Source organism: Gekko japonicus, unplaced genomic scaffold (assembly GCF_001447785.1).
Source record: "Gekko japonicus isolate JY-2015 unplaced genomic scaffold, Gekko_japonicus_V1.1 scaffold174, whole genome shotgun sequence".
Taxonomy (NCBI): domain Eukaryota; kingdom Metazoa; phylum Chordata; class Lepidosauria; order Squamata; family Gekkonidae; genus Gekko; species Gekko japonicus.
Window position 1 is genome coordinate 411,606 of NW_015177013.1, and position 16,224 is coordinate 427,829.

At 45.4% G+C, this 16,224-nt stretch overlaps 1 protein-coding gene across 2 annotated transcripts in view; it reads right to left on the minus strand.

Annotated features, from left to right (window-relative positions):
• STON1 (stonin 1) overlaps positions 1–11,788 on the minus strand; it is a 25,172-nt gene extending 13,384 nt beyond the window's left edge. The window contains exons 1-2 of one of the 2 annotated variants that reach the window (XM_015427682.1): positions 11,582–11,788; positions 7,027–7,072 (exon numbers count right to left, since the gene is read on the minus strand). The gene's annotated coding sequence lies outside the window, so the exon portion shown is untranslated. The remainder of the gene's footprint in view (positions 1–7,026; positions 7,073–11,581) is intronic. The other variant, XM_015427683.1, reaches the window with a different exon arrangement.
• Positions 11,789–16,224: the final 4,436 nt, after the last annotated feature.

Here is a 16,224-nt window from a genome sequence, read left to right on the forward strand (position 1 = left end):
AATACAGTAGGTTCCATATGCAACTGAAAATTCCAACTGCCTTGCGGGGGGGGGAGTTTGAGGTGTGGAATGGAGTGAAGTCCAATCAGCTTCCATATGCAAAAGACCTTGAAACGCTGGGCGGGACTGCACAAAGCAGCCAGTCAACCCAGCCAGCGTCTTCTGACTGACAGTTCTTGCAGCCAAACACTAAAGGTGTGCATTTTGGAACGTTGGAGCCCACTATGGCTTTATATATAAGGGAGATACTCCCCTTTTCAACGCATTTGACTTGGAGAGCAGCTTATATTCCATTTCTCACCGGATTTAAATAGTAAATACATAGATGCAAGTGTGTATTGTAGTGAGATGAGGCAGAAGATGTTTGCATGTTATTGTTCAACTTTATGGATGGGGGGGTCCTTTCTTTCCTTCTAGACCATACAAACAAATGCAAAGGGTTGAAAGAAATGGATCTCAAATTACAATTTAAAAGAGACTAAACCATAAAGGATAAATTGCAGAAATTTCTGATATTTATTCTCTAGGAAACGCAAAAGAGAAATCCTTTTGAAATAAGGAAACTTCTTATGAAAAGACACAGGAATTGTAAAAGATAAACATGCATGGATGCAAGTTGTTTTGCGCTTGTCACACTGTGTCCTCCCAGAAAGCAATTCTTAATAGAGGTGCATAGAGAAACACGTTCTCTCTCTCACCTGCCCCATACTAAAAAGTCTCCCATTTTAAAACCACTTAATGTATTTCCTAGGACACTGTTATCTCCCCTTTACCTCGGGAAATTCAGGGCAGTGTATATGATACTCCCTTTGCCATTTTACCCTGAACACCCCTGTGAGGTTTTACCGTGATCTTTCAACCTCCATTATGCTGATATGAATCTCTACCACTTTGCCTGTGAACACCCTACTTTGTCAGCTAAACTCAGAAAGTTCTGGTCAAATTTGATCTAGGATTTGTTCCACGGGGTATTTGTAGGACAAAGGAAGTAAGTAGGTCAGAAGAAAAGGGAGGAGCAGGCCACTTTACATGATCAAATTTTAGCAGTGAAGGAACAATGGCTAGTTTATCTGCTCCAGACAAGCCCAGAAAAGGTGAAGCCTGGCTCAGTAGAAAACCAAAAGAGAAAACTGAGCCAATCAGGCAAAAGGCTATAGCTTTGTACTCCTAATCCTACTGCATTGTTTCCTGGAGGTCTTTGCTGTCCAACTGAGCTCTGTAATGTGCCTTGACTCTCAGTGAAAAAGGCAGGCTACAAACCAAGCTAGTAACTACTACTACAATTCTAAGCATTTGAGCCAATGAAGATGCTCTTAGGCACAATACTCTACTGTCTTAACAAGGTTAAGACAAGGTTTGACAAATCCTAGAAGTCAACTTGCCATGGCACACAGAAAGTTCATTTAATGCCTAATATTTTCAGCAACTGGATTTCTAACTGCCCGAAAAACTGTGTAGTATGTTTAACCACAGGGATAAAACATTTTTAACATACAACCAGCAGTGCATCAAAAGAATGCCAGGCCGCACCTTAGATTGGGATATAGCATTCGTTTGTTAAATGAAGATGCCTGAACTCCTGTGGATTCAGATCCATGTCAGATCCATATCCTAATCTCCAGTTATAATTATGCCACTGATTCATCGACAATCAGATTGACTATTCATTGACAAATTTCACTGACCCATTTGTCAGAGTTCACTGGCTGGTCCCATGCCTAACACAACAGCACACATGTCTGTTATAGCTTGACGGTGCTGCCGCATAGGGATACTTTGCTCCACAACCTAACTGAAAAAAAATTGCTTTTCCAAGACATTTATCATAGATTTAACATAGATTCCACCTTTCACTATTCTAATTAATTATTTTTTATTATAGCTGCTGATGTGCATGTGAGGTTTTGCAAAGGACCAAGGGAGTTGTACTTTTCTGTCATGGTAATAATTTGCATCTTTACCCCATCCCCACGTCACTCAAAAATGACTCTGGAGTGGGCATGGCAGCACTGGGGTCTTTTATAAAACTTATACATGTGTGTTAAGTGACCAAATTGTAGATTCCTTCACATGCCCCAGGTCAGCACTAAATGCACAAACAGAAGAGCTCAATGAGTGATGTAGCCTTGGGGCAGTCTTAGATATTAATACTTAAGTGGCCAGGGTTTTGCAGTGTAACACCCCAGTCAGCATGACCCTTCCAACCATTTGATGCTCAATGATTGGGAATTGTGGCGTCCTTGCTTATAGGGGGAGACCAGCAGCCTACCATGCATGTGCAAAACTCCCATGTTATGAGGACAGATCTTAATTCAAACACACAACCAAGCTGACAATACTGATACAGAAGTATTAACCAGGCTGTGCATTTACAGCGTGTGCCCTATCTACAACTATTCCATTCACCCATTCTGAACAATAACATGATACCTTATTACTCACCAAGTAGGACACATGACACCACTGTACTAACAATCATATGCCTAAATTCACCACAGCAATGATGCAAGTGCAAGTCAATTGTGATCTCACCAATCTGAAGTGCAGCTATAGAGCAGCAATATCAATGATCAAGTTACACAAATCATATGCATTCTGAATGTATTTGGCTTACGGATGTTTGCCTCAAGATATACAGAAGTATGAGTCTGACATTTCAATACTCTTCACTATCTTTTCTATCTCTGATACTAGGGATCTGTACTGGAAGATGCTGGGGACTGAACTTGGAATCTTCTGCATATAAAGATGCTAGGGTCCCTTAACTATGGTTCTAAATGGCTTCAAAATCTGCAAACAATGTAACTCTTGTTGTTATCCAAAAAGGAGTAAGAAGTTCACATGCGTGTGTTAAGTAAGGACAAGTTGCCCATTTTAACATGGAATTTCCTGTTAGCTTGATTTACATTCCAAATATTGCTTAAGTTCAACTCCTGGCTACACTTTGCAATGGCAGAACTATTTTTATCCTCCCCTCCAGCCACAACTATTTATACTGAACAGCAACAACTATTTTTCTATCACAACACACAAAGCAGAAACATATTTCTAAAACTATTGAGCAATAAAAACATGGCCAAACATCTCACTAACTCCATACTCTTGATAGGACAAGCATTTCAATTTTTATTCACAACTAGCATTTTCTTAAGATTTTTAGGGGCTGCTTTAGCATTTTGTTTCTTCCAATAAGGAGAAGGTTTCATCTTAGTCCAAGAATAAATCCACTGGTAAAACAGATCTCAGGATGAGATCAGCAAACAGATTCCTCAGTTTCTTAAAAGTACATACAGCAGCTACAGGAATATGAGCGACTACCCCCTTCCTCACACTATTATCTCAACCTCAGTCAGTACCCAGAGCTGCTGCTTGCCAGCCCAGGTATCCATATGGTTCATAGATTCCCCAGCACCACATCTAGTTTGAATCTTTAAGGCTGAGATTCTATACAATTATAGGATTTTGAAATCACAGAATTCAGCATCCCAAGACACTGTGTTAAAGGCCAATTATTTATTTATTTGTTTGTTTTATTCATTAATTTCTATCCCGCCCTCCCTGCCGAGGCAGGCTCAGGGCAGCTCACATATAATATAAAACAATGAAAACAGAATTAGATAAAAACAAAGCAATACAATTATAAATATTATAAAATATAAAGTGCTAGTTTATGTCAGATGGCGGGCTTAGCAGTGTGTTCAGACAACAGCCAGCCAATAGCATAGTCTGGGTTTGCCGGTTGTTGACGATGTTGTTAGTGTTGGGCCAGGGCTAGAATTTCTTGGGTGCGGCTCCCTAATCGAAAGCCTGGTGGAAGAGCTCCATCTTGCAGGCCCTGTGGAACTGTAATAGGTCCTGCAGGGCCCTGATGTCCTCTGGGAGCTCATTCTACCAGTGTGGAGCCGCCACTGAAAAAGCCCTGGCCCTAGACACAGCCAGCCTGGCTTCTCTAGGACCCAGTAGGGCCAAGCGGTTTTGGGACCCCGATCGTAGTGCTCTCTGGGGAACATGTGGGGAAAGGCGGTCTCTTAGGTATGTAGGTCCCTGACCATATAGGGCTTTAAAGGTAAGAACCAGCACCTTGAACTGAATTTGGTATGCTATAGGCAGCCAGTGCAGTGGTTTTAGCGCAGGCTGGATGTGTTCCCACATCGGGAGGCCCAACAACAGCCTGGCTGCTGCATTCAGCACCAGCTGCACCTTCCAGATTTGGGACAAGGGCAACCCCACGTAGACAGCATTACAGTAGTCCAATCTCAAGGTGACCATTGCATGGATCACTGTAGCCAGGTCATTGCATTCAAGGAAGGGAACCAACTGCTTGATCAGCTGGTGGTAAAAGGCTGATTTCGCAGTGGCTGCTACCTAGGCCTCCATTATTAAGGAGGCATCCAGGAGCACTCCCAAACTCCTAACCTCTGACGCTGGCACCAGCGGCATCCCATCGAAGGTCAGGAGTGGGATCCCTACCCTCGGGCCACTCCGACTCAGGCACAGGACCTCCATCTTCAGCAGACTCAATTTCAGTCAACTCAGTCTAAGCCAACCAGCCACAGCTTTCAACGCCAGATCCAGATCTTCCAGGTTAGAGTCAGACTGGCCGCCCAACAACACATAGAGCTGGGTGTCATTCGCATATTAATGACACCCTAGTCCATGCCTCTGGGCAATCTGGGCAAGGGGGCGCATATAGATGTTAAATAACATTGGGGAAAGCACCGCTCCTTGGGGCACTCCACAAACTAGCGGGTGCCTTCAGGACAGCTGCTCCCCAATGGCCACCCTCTGTCCCCGACTCAGAAGGAATTAGGTCAGCCACTGCAAGGCAGACCTCTGGATCCCAGTGTCGGCAAGGCGGTGGGTCAGTAGTTGGTGGTCGATCGTGTCGAACGCCGCCAATAGATCCAACAACACCAACACCGCCAAACTACCCCGATCCAGATGCCTACGAAGGTAGTCTGTGAGGACGACCAGTGCCGTCTCCATCCCATGGCCTGGTCGGAAGCCAGACTGGAAGGAATCTAGTGCAGAGATGTCCTCCAAAAAACCCTGCAACTGCATCACTACCACCCTCTCAATTAATTTGCCCAAATATGGCAAATTGGACACCAGCCGATAGCTAGCCAATTCAGCCCAGTCCAGAGATGTCTTTTTTTAAAGAGAGGGTGTACCACTGCCTCCTTCAAGCAAAATTAGCTGTACAAAATGTGTAAGCAATGCTTAGTGTAATCTCAGAAGCCCTGGAGTGAAGATGGGGCAGCATGGGCGGCGGACATCACTTCAGTGCCTAGCATGGCAATCTAACCTTCCCCATGACTAGAACATGTTACACAAAAGAAACAAATCTAAGCACATCTGCTTATTTTGCTTCACATATTTAGTCCAGAAATCCACTTTTCTTGGTGCAAAATTCTGATTACCTTTGTATAGAGTTTTGATTTATAATATTTAACTTAGCCCAGCCTAAGAAGAAAAAAATGATAGGAATGCCACTGCCTGTCTTTGCAACGAAGGGCTGGCTTTGAGTTTTCCTCAAATCTAAGATGCCACATCAGGTTGAACAGAGGAAAAGACAAACTTGCCTTCTCTTGTAGGTACAGGGGTAGAAGCTGCAAATTGCCGTCTGAACTGTAGGTGCCAACAGCCATGCACATACGTACAAAAAAAGTTACCAGCTGAGCCCTCCTCTCTCATCAAAGCTCTATATCCAGGCAGAGAGGGTTTGGCAAGATGCAACTTTACTTACTACAGACAAGCTAAAGACCACAAACATTAAAAATGGGAGGAAATATAGCTAAATCACTAAATTGCCAATTAATAAAGCTGGCTTTAAAACAAGCTAACTCAGCAAAACAATAGTGGTCAGAAGGCAATAAAGTACTCATTCTTCCCAGCCCTTCTGACTTCATTATAATTACCCTGAATAACAGTTTGCAATGGAAAATGCTGACAACTTGAAGCACAGGCAGTAGCCCAAGCAAGCCGGCCTATGAATCTCTTCCCTATAAGTGAGCATAACAGAACTCAAGTATTTTGTAAACAACAAGCACTTCAGGATGAGATATAATCCTCCAGCCTCAAAGTGTGTTAGCGGGACATTATGGTTCCAGCATCTAACCCTTCCCTAGTATTTTGCACACAATACCACAGCCACTTTGGAGAACTTTCAGACAAAACTTTCCACTTGGCATTTAACTGCAGCAAATTTTGAAGCATTATGCCAACTGAGAGTTTGGCCCTGAAATTTTTAGCTTGGCAGTCACAAACTGACCTCATGAAGCCACAGAATTGTTTGTTTTGTGGCTCACAATCCTGGCATAATCTTATACAGTTCCCATAAAACTGCATGAAACCAAGGCAATTAAGAAAAGTCTTGCACAGTAATACAACAGATCTACATAGTGAGCATAAATGTGGGATATAATAAAAGAGAGATTTAGAGTCAGTATAGTCTAATGGCTTTGCTGGTAGATTATTCTACAATCAAGACCCCTGACCAGCCATAAACACACTGGGCAGTCCAGTATCATCTCTCAGCCTCAACCCAGCCTGTAAAACAGAATCATTAACAATTTATTAGCAAAAGCACTGCTCAGTCGCCCCAGTACCATTGGCATGTCTACCTCTAAACTTCCTTCTGCCTTGATGGAAAATAGCAGAACAGGTGACCAAACAGCATTAACTAACACAAATGTCAGACCCAAACTAGTGTTTCTATCTAGCAGGTCCCTACACTAGGGATATTCTGCTAATTTCTGCCTGGTTTATGGACAAGTCATAATCACATACACATTAACATACAGAGAAGGTTATATAGGTCAGATACATAAAGCAGTTTAGGCAGAGCTGTACTATATAAACCTTATGCGCTACTACCTTAACTACTTCCCTTAGGCACTAGACTGTTCTGCCTATGTGGGCCTCTGATTGCTGAAAGCAGAGCCTACAAATGAGGAAAGGAAGAAAGCTCAAATTCAACTAAAATCCTCACTAAGAAAAAACAGGAACAAGCACACTCATACATACCAGCACGTCAAGACCAACTGGACACATCCACTGTAATTCAGCAGCTCTGCAAGAAAAAATATTTAGCCAGAGTTAATGAAGTAAAATTCTCCAGAGCCAGCAGCTGGCAGACAGTTACACTAGTGCCAGTAACCTGACAGCACAGGATGGCTAGTTTCCATCTCATTCTCATATACTCTGCCAAGCCATTTCTGCAACACAATCCCTCAGTCCCATCCACCCAAAGAATCTCCACTGGTCTGTACAGAAACAGGACAATCAACAACAACCCTCTTACCTAGTGGACTCCCCTCTTACCTGCTGGACTCCCTTCTATCAATCATTGAGACTAAGTACATACCCCCTCAGTACCCGGTGCTGAGGACAAAAGGGAAAATTCCATTATCCTCATATCTTGCTTTTAAGCTTTCCTAGTTGCATTTGTCTGGCTACTGTAAAAACAGAATACTTAGACAGATGTGACACCTCAAGCCACTCATTGTACACAATGCAGAGGTGGGGTCAGAGTAGAAAAAATCAGAAGAGAGAGAGAGAGAGAGAGAGAGGAAGAGATACCCACTCTTCTCATGGAGCTATCATTTCTATCTGTGAAACTCAATCTAGAATATCTCCATTCTCCCTTCCCCTCCGTCTTAAAAAAAGGCTTGAAATGTAAGATAAAGGGAAAGGCTTGGGAAGTTGCTATCCAAACAGCAGCCAACTCAACATTACCTAGATAAGCCATTTGTTATCCATGGCAGAACCTCCCTCCATTGTTCTGTGCAGCTACAGTGCAGGCATCCAAGCAATGCACAACAACTCTCTTCAGGGACCAGCATGAAGTCTTTTAGATCATGTATCAGCAGACTGGTACAGAAGCCTTTTTAAAAGGCTTTAAAATATGTTGTGTGCTTGCATACTATTTCTTGGACCTTGTAAAATTGGCAAGTTCAGCACACTTTGTGCACTAAGTAACCATTCCATGTCCAACAGAACGTGACTCTTTTAAGTCCTAACAGAAAATGATGGTAGCCCCTAAAAAGGAGACAGCAGATTGAATCTTTGGGAGTTTTAGCTGGAAAAGACCTCTCAAGTCTAGGCTAGATTTGCTAGTTCTACAGACACTTATCAAATGGTTGCTTACAAACTGTTTAAGAGAACTAGAAAATTACAGTTAGAAAAAATTAAAAGGCACTCAATGTAAAACTGCTGTGTTTGATGAGTACGGTAAGTACTTCCATTGCTAAAGAGCAGGACCTCCACAAAATAAAATGATAGCAACATTATGAATGTACCCAAGAAGCTCTAAATCGGTGATACCCATTCAGTGACTTGGGAGCAACACCTGCCTATGGCTCTTCTGAGCACCATTCCCCAATGTGGCACCCACTACAAGTTCCAGGAAAGTGGGCAGGGCAACTGCGAGGACACTGCAGGGAATGGAGGGACAGGTAAGCATCAAGCTTCCCTGAGCTGTGGGCCAGGGATGGATGTAAAGGGCCCGTCCGATAACCCCCCCACACACACACTCTTCGCATAGCCTCTTTGCTCTCACCCCAGGTGGCTGTCCAGAAAACTGCAAGCTGGCCACAGTGGAGTGGTAATGATTTTACTCTCTTCCTCCACAGCCAGCTTGCTCTTCTTTGAGCTCCTTGGCAATCTCACTCTCTCACCTGAACTAGTGTGCCTCATTCTGAGGGAAAAGTGGGAAGCCCTTCCGCTCACTATAGATACACACTGCCTGGTTAAGGTTCAACAACAGTAAAAGGTAAAGGTAAAGGTTCCCTTGCTTGCTCAAAAGCCCGTCGAATCCGACTCTACGGTTGCGGTGCTCATCTCCGTTTCAAAGCCGAAGAGCCAGCGCTGTCTGAAGACGTTTCCGTGGTCATGTGGCCAGCATGACTAAATACCAAGGCACACGGAACGCTGTTACCTTCCCACTGGAGTGGTACCTATTTATCTACTTGCAATTTCTTGCTTTCGAACTGCTAGGTTGGCAGGAGCTGGAACTAGAGATGGGAGCTCACTCCATCATGCGGCACACTCGGGTCTCGAACTTCTGAACTACCGACCTTCCAATGCCTGCAGTTCAGCGTCTTAACTACTTGAGCCACAGTACGGAGTGACAAGCCTATGTGCTCAGAGATATTTTGGTAATTAACAAGGTTATAGTTATAGATTTAATATTAATAGTTATTGTATTTGTATGTTTGGTGAGGTGGCACACAGAGCATACTGTAATCATGGGGCTGTTTTGGTGAATGGTGAGCCATGGAGTACCACTGCTTTAAACTAAGGATCTGAACCAATATATTTTTATCCCATCCTTCCTGCAAGAAGCTCAGGGTTCTCTCTTCCTCCATTTTGTCCTCATACCAACCCTGTGAGGTAGATTAGGGTAACAGTGACTGGCTCAAAGTCACTCAGTGAGCTCCATGACCAAGTGGGGATTTGAACTTGAATCTGCAAGATTCTAGCCCAACACACTTGTCCTACATCACAATGGAATAAGGAACCATTAATAAAAGGAGAACATTTAAAAAAGTCTACTCCTCCAAATAAGGTGGTAAACAGTGTTCCCTCTAAGCTGAGTTAGTGTGAGCTAGCTCACGGTTTTTTAGCCTCCGGCTCACAGATTTTTGTCTCAGCTCAGGAAGGATGGCTCCAGTGCAAACTAATTTATGCAGCAGCCAAATTGCTCGCTCACAACTTTAATGCCAGCAGCTCACAAAGTAGAATTTTTGCTCACAAGACTCCACAGCTTAGAGGGAACATTGGTGGTAAAGTGGTGCACCACTTCAGCCACCCTGATTAGGATGAAATGGTGGTTAAACTGCATAAAAAGGAAAAATGCTTGATTCTTCTATCATCAGTCCATAGAAACAAGATAGCACAGCTCAGTTACATACTTGTACCAACCAATTTGAACTTTAGCAATTCTGAGTTGAACAAAACAGGGGTGACAGTCCAGAGAAAAACACTGACAAACTTGGGAAGTCATTACATAAAGCAGTATCCATCAGTTATAAAAATAAAATACTTTTAAAAGTTACTTGTTCAGCTAGCTCAGAGCATATACTTGAACGAATTCTGAAATAAGGGGCAATACCTCCCTCCCCCAGATCAACTAACCTATCAAATCCCACAAGGCCTGAAGAGTGCTTGGCTGCCCTGGCTCCAACCTGGTGGAAATCTCTACTGAGTGAGATCCAGGCCTTGCGGGATTTGATGCAATTCCACAGGGCCTGTAAGACGGAGATGTTCAGCTAGGCCTATGGTTGAGGACAGTGATGATCTCTAGCTAGGCTGATTTCCTCCTTTTTCTTTCCATCTTTATCACCCTTCTCTCTTACTGCTAGGAAATGAGGCACTATTTGTGCTCTCTTTATGTGCCATCTTATTATTGTAAATGTTAGAGCTGTTTGTCTGTCAAAGGTTTTAACCTAATTTATTGTTGTTACCCATCCTGAGCCTTGCCATGCAGGGGGAGGTGGATTATAAACTGAAGCTATAAATAAAGTTTTTTCATTCCAGTATCCCATTTGCCATCATGACCAACTAGATGCCTTCCCCTGTTGCTGCCCACAGCACCTGGTACTCAAAAGCTACAATGACTCTGAGCACAGAGGTTTCAAAATGTCAGTCAGACACTATGATCGATCTCATCCTCTAGTAACTTGCCTAACCCCCTTTAAAAGACACCTAAGGTAGCATCAGGTGGGTAGTCATGTTGGTCTGAGGCAGCAGAACAAAATTTGAGTCCAGTGGCACCTTTAAGACCAACAAAGTCGTATTCTGGGTATAAGCTGTTGTGTGCACTCACACTTCTTCAGATACATTGTGGGTTCGGGTCACCCTGCCTGGGAGTATCTGGATACATGGACTCCCTATGCCATCAAGGCTCCTAGTTATGTCCGTGAAGCAATGTATCTGAAGAAGTGTGCATGCACACCAAAGCAAGCGTATACCCAGAACACAACTTTGTTGGTCTTAAAGGTGCCCCTGGGCATAAACTTTGACTTAAGGTAGCAGCCATCTACCTTATACCCAGAATACAACTTTGTTGGTCTTAAAGGTGCCCCTGGGCATAAACTTTGACTTAAGGTAGCGGCCATCACTAAGATCTGCAGCAACGAAATCCGTTCCTTATGTGCTGCGCGAAGTTCTCCTGCACGTGGCAAATCCGGAGAGTAAAGAAGCAACCGAGTGGGCGCAGTAGCTTCTCCCCAGCCGGACAAGAAGCCGGGAACTGCGCAACCTGACCCTATGCGCGTTCACTAAAAAGCAAGGTCCCATGCTCGGGGTGGGGGGTCGGGTCCCGCTTCCAGATAAGCAAGCGAGGCATATAGTCACAACTTTACACTTCCAACTGTGCCGCGCGCAGTAAACCCGAACTCCCCTTCTCGCTTGAAACGAAAGGGAGATACGCTTTCTATTAGCCCCCCTCGCAGACAGAGGGTGGCGGCCGAGGCTCATACCTCCCTCTCTCTGCCGGTGTAGGAAGCCGGGTGGCTCCTTAGCTACTCCCTCAAAGAGGAGTCGGAGCCTCTCGGAATTCCCGCGACCTTTCTCTTACCGATGCGTGAGGCGGCCTCCCGAGGATTTAAGTCGAATGAAAGGAAGGGGCTGAGGAAGAGGCGGCGGCGGCGGCTTCCCAGCTCGCCTCAGAAACTGGCCGTATCCCAAACTCCAGCCGCGCCAGATACACAGCAGCCAAACGACCCGTCCCCACCCCCCTCCGGTCCAGGCTCATGAACGACTTCTCCGAGCCGCCGCCTCCCGCTTCTTTAACTGTCAGTCAGCGGGTGACGAGAACGTGCGCATGCGCCGCGCAAAAGCGGCTAGGTGCGTTTAGTTAGTTGCCACAGGAGGGGCAATTCCAGGGCGGGCCCCCCACGCCGTACCTCAAACGCATGCGCTGTGTGTCTCGAGAGCCTTGAGGCGCCTGTGTTTGCCCCAGAACTCCTCTAAGGCCTTAAAGGTGCCATTGGAAACTAAATTTGTTGCGCTGCTTCAGACCAACACGGCTGACCAACTGGATCTAAGGCCTTAAGGTGAGGGTGGGTGATCAGCTGAGGAATTTAGCTGGATTGCAACACTGACGCCTGAAGTTACAGGTTTTTAATCCCCCCTCTACGTATAAAGACAAAATACTCTCTGAATGCAGTAAGCTCAGGAAGGAACATAGGGTTGCCAGGTGCCCTGGGGGGCGGCGGGGGGGGGGTTAGGGTTGCCATCTCCTGGTTGGGAAACTCCTGGAGATTGGGTGGTGGAGCCTGGTGAGGACAGGGACTTCAGTGGTGTACAATGCCACAGAGTTCATCTTCCAAAACATCCATTTTCTCCAGGGGAACTGATCTCTGTAGTCTGGAGATGATCTGTAACTCCAGGGGATCCCTAGGTCCCACCTGGAGGCTGGCATCTTATAACCCTGATTGGCTAATTTACTATAGGCAAAGAAGTGAGCAGTGACTCACAAAAGCTCATACCCAGCCACATATTTTGTTAGTCTTTAAGGTGCTACTGGACTCTTGTTCTTTTCTGTTACTATAGGCAGGGAGGGGGGGTTATGCCAGGGAACATTAGAAAGTATCTGCCTCCTGGGAGCTTCCTGGCATAGTATAGTCCATGAGTATACAATTTCATTTCACACAGTATGGATCTGGTCTATACCGGCAATCGCATAAAGCATTAGCTGGTGTTCTAATGTTCCTCTGTGGTTGCCAACCTCCAAGGTGGGGCCTCAAGATCTCCAGGAATTACAACTGATCTCCAGCTGACAGAGATCAGTTTCTCTGGAGAAAATGGCTACTTTGAGACATTATACTTTGATGAAGTCATTTCCCTCCCCAAACTGCACCCTCTTAAGCGCTGCTCCAAAACTCTCCAGAAATTTCCCAGCCCAGAGTTGTTAACCCTAACTTACAAAGTTCCTGCAAAGAGAAAAAAACAGCACAACAAGCAAAGGGCAGGTTTAAAATTTTCCTCCCTGGTCTGCTAGCTTTGTAATTGCAAGAAGTTGTTTTTACATGTAAGAGCATTCAAAAATAGAATCACAGTACAGAAAGGTTTCACTGCCCATCTTGAAAATAGCAGAAAGGACATAGAACCCCAACGACGTAAGCAGTGACAGAGCTGAAAAAAGTAACTTTACAACTGATTTATTCTGTTCTAAACTGGAATTCATATGCAGCTAAATTCTAGGGGGAAATTATATTACTTTACTTGAAGAGAAATGGAAGTCTTTGCAAGGGGCATGGCCAAACAACTCGGCCCTTCCAAAACTCTTTGACCACTGAAGTTGCTACCCTCAAGATATCAGCAGAAGGCATGTATGCCACAGGAAGTATAATGAGCAGTCTGGAAATCCCCAGATAGTGAGACTGCTGGGACATTCATATATGCTATCTGATGGAAGAAAAGTGGGATACAAATTCAGTAGATCCTTACCAGTAAGTTTCATTGAACTCAGCATGACCGAGCAAAAATGCATAGGAAATACTTCTTTACACAGAGTGATTAAAGTGTAGCATTTGCTGCCAAAGGATGTAGTGACGGCCTCAGGAATAGACAGCTTTAAAAGGGGATTAGAAGAAGAGGAGATTGGATTTATACCCCACCCTTCACTCGGAGTCTCAGAGCGGCTTACAAACTCCCCTTCCCCACAACAGACACCCTGTGAGGTAGGTGGGGCTGAGAGAGCTCTTTCAAGAACAGCTCTGACAGAATTATGAGTTGCCCAAGGTCATCCAGCAGCTGCATGTGGAGGAGTGGGGAATCAAACCCGGTTCTTCCAGATTAGAGTCTGCACACTTAACCACTACACCAAATTGGCTCTCAAATTTATGGAGGATAGGTCTATCATCAGGTTGCCAGGTCTTACCTTGGCTGGAGAGGGGGACTTTGAGAGGTGTTCTGGGTACGGCTGCCAAGTCTCGTTGAATCGCGGCGGGGGATTGTCATTCTTTACAGGAGCTCTGCCGCAGGGGACGGCAACAGGCGTTGCACCGCCGTCGCCAGGATGTGACGCTACGCGTCGCTCTGGTAACGGGACTCCAAACAGCCCCGTTGCCAGAGCAACGCGTAGCGTCACATCCTGGCGACGGCGGTGCAACGCCTGTTGCCGTCCCCCGTGGCAGAGCTCCTGTAAAGAATGACGATCCCCTGCCGCGATTCAACGAGACTTGGCAGCCCTAGTTCCGGGGGTGGGCGGGGATGTTGCATGACATCCCCAATGTGATGATGTCACCCGGAAGTGACATCATCATGCCGGTAATGTTGCGCTAGAACACTCTGGTATTTCGGCAAACTCCATGGGGTTTTTTAGCCTTAAAACCACAGCGTTTGACCAAATACCAGAGTGTCCCCATGCAACATCCCCGGCGCGATGACATAACTTACAGGTGATGGCGGGGATATTGCGCAGCGACATCCCTGTTTGGGGGTGAGGCTGTCCCTGCCAACCAACTGGCCAGTGGCGGGCTGAAGCCCCAAAAATCAGGGGTTTTCCTAGCACTGCCAGGGGAATGGCAACCCTAGTCTGTCAGTGACCACTAGCTGTGGTGACTGAGGGGAATCCCAGACCCAAGAGGCAACGTCAGAGGAAGGTCTCAGCCTCTATGTCCTATTGTTGGCCTTTCAGAGGAACTGGTTGGCCACTGTGTGAGACGGAATGCTAGACTAGATGGACCACTGGTTTGACTCAGCAGGGCTCTTCATACTCTTATGTTTATATGAGGAAGCTCCCAGGAACCAGGCCTATAGCCAGGATTTTTTCCAGGGGGCATTTAAATTTTTAAGGGGGCAGTTAAATTACAGTCAAATTAATCTGAATGCCTGTCTTTAAGGGGGGGGCTCTGAATCTGTTTCTAGCCCTTCCTTTCAAGGAACAGGGCAGTGAGTGTATCAGTTCCTAGGAAAAAACAGGCCAGAGGGGATTTAATCGCCTTCAGAAGGCATTTAAATGCCTTTTGAGTTACCTTCCACAAGGCAAGAAAGCTTAGAAGGGCTTTCATGTTTCCCAAAGGCTCCTGGGAATGCTTTTGAAAAACTCACCATGACCTAGGTGGTATACAGCAGGCCTGGGCTAGGAGAAAGGGGGATTGCTGCAGATGTAGTCAAGGTACCACTCTTGAGTGCCCATCTAAGCTTTCTTGCCCTGTGGAAGGGAACTCAAAAGGCATTTAAATGCTTTCTGAAGGTGTGTATAGAATTCTACCCCCAAGCCTGCCCAGGAATGAGGGGGAAACCTATATTTTTCAGTACATTTAACAACAACCCAGAGAGGTAGGCTGCCCTCTCTGAATTCAGAACAATAGCCACCAGAATCCCTTTTTAACTAGTCCCGGCTTTCCCCAAGGGAGGGATTCCAAACCTTTAGGTTAGCCTCTGGGACATAACACATTGAACAACTCAATCTAGAGCTGCACAGTTAATCTTACCAAGGTAGCTTGTATGGTGAGCAGAAGGCACAGGAGTTTAGCCTTGGAATCCAGTTACAACATCAAACAAGTTAGAAACAAGAATAATATTTTATTCAGTTCAGAGCTTTGCAATTAGACTAATAAGGATTTCAAAACAAGAAAGACTAGGGCAGTTTTTGCCTTCACTACACAGTAAGAGATATGCATAATTACCAGGATGATCCATAGCCCAAGAATGTCCAGGTATACAGTCCAGTTAGACCAAGGGATTCTGAGGGAAAATCCCCCTTGTGCACCTGCCATGTGCTCAGCTTCACAAAGGAGGTCTTTGTTCCACTTGGGACAACATTCCCAGGTGGAATTCAACAAGTAGAGAGAGAGCAAGAACAGAGCTCTCTTCCAAGGGATCAGACAATTAAACCCCAATCTCATCATGACTAGCCATGGCCATCAGCCAATCACGAGTAGCAAGGTGCGTGGCCAACTTTTGGGTTGTCATGGGGACAACTGGGGATAGGCTGGGGGTTTGGAAACCATGCCTGCAGTCACACAGCTCCCAACTCCAGCCCGTCCATCGGCTACGTGCCTTCTGACAGGCTGGCCTAGCTTCCAGCATGGAAGTGTGAAGGAATGTGTGGTTATATGGTAGGGCTATAAAGCTTCGGCCAAATGTGCAGGCCATTTGGCTTCAACAGGAAACACAACACAGCATGATATCAGCAAGACATCCCAGGGGAAGGCAGGGGCTTTTAGAAATCAATATTTCTATACAAGGTGATTACATGCCCTCTGAGCT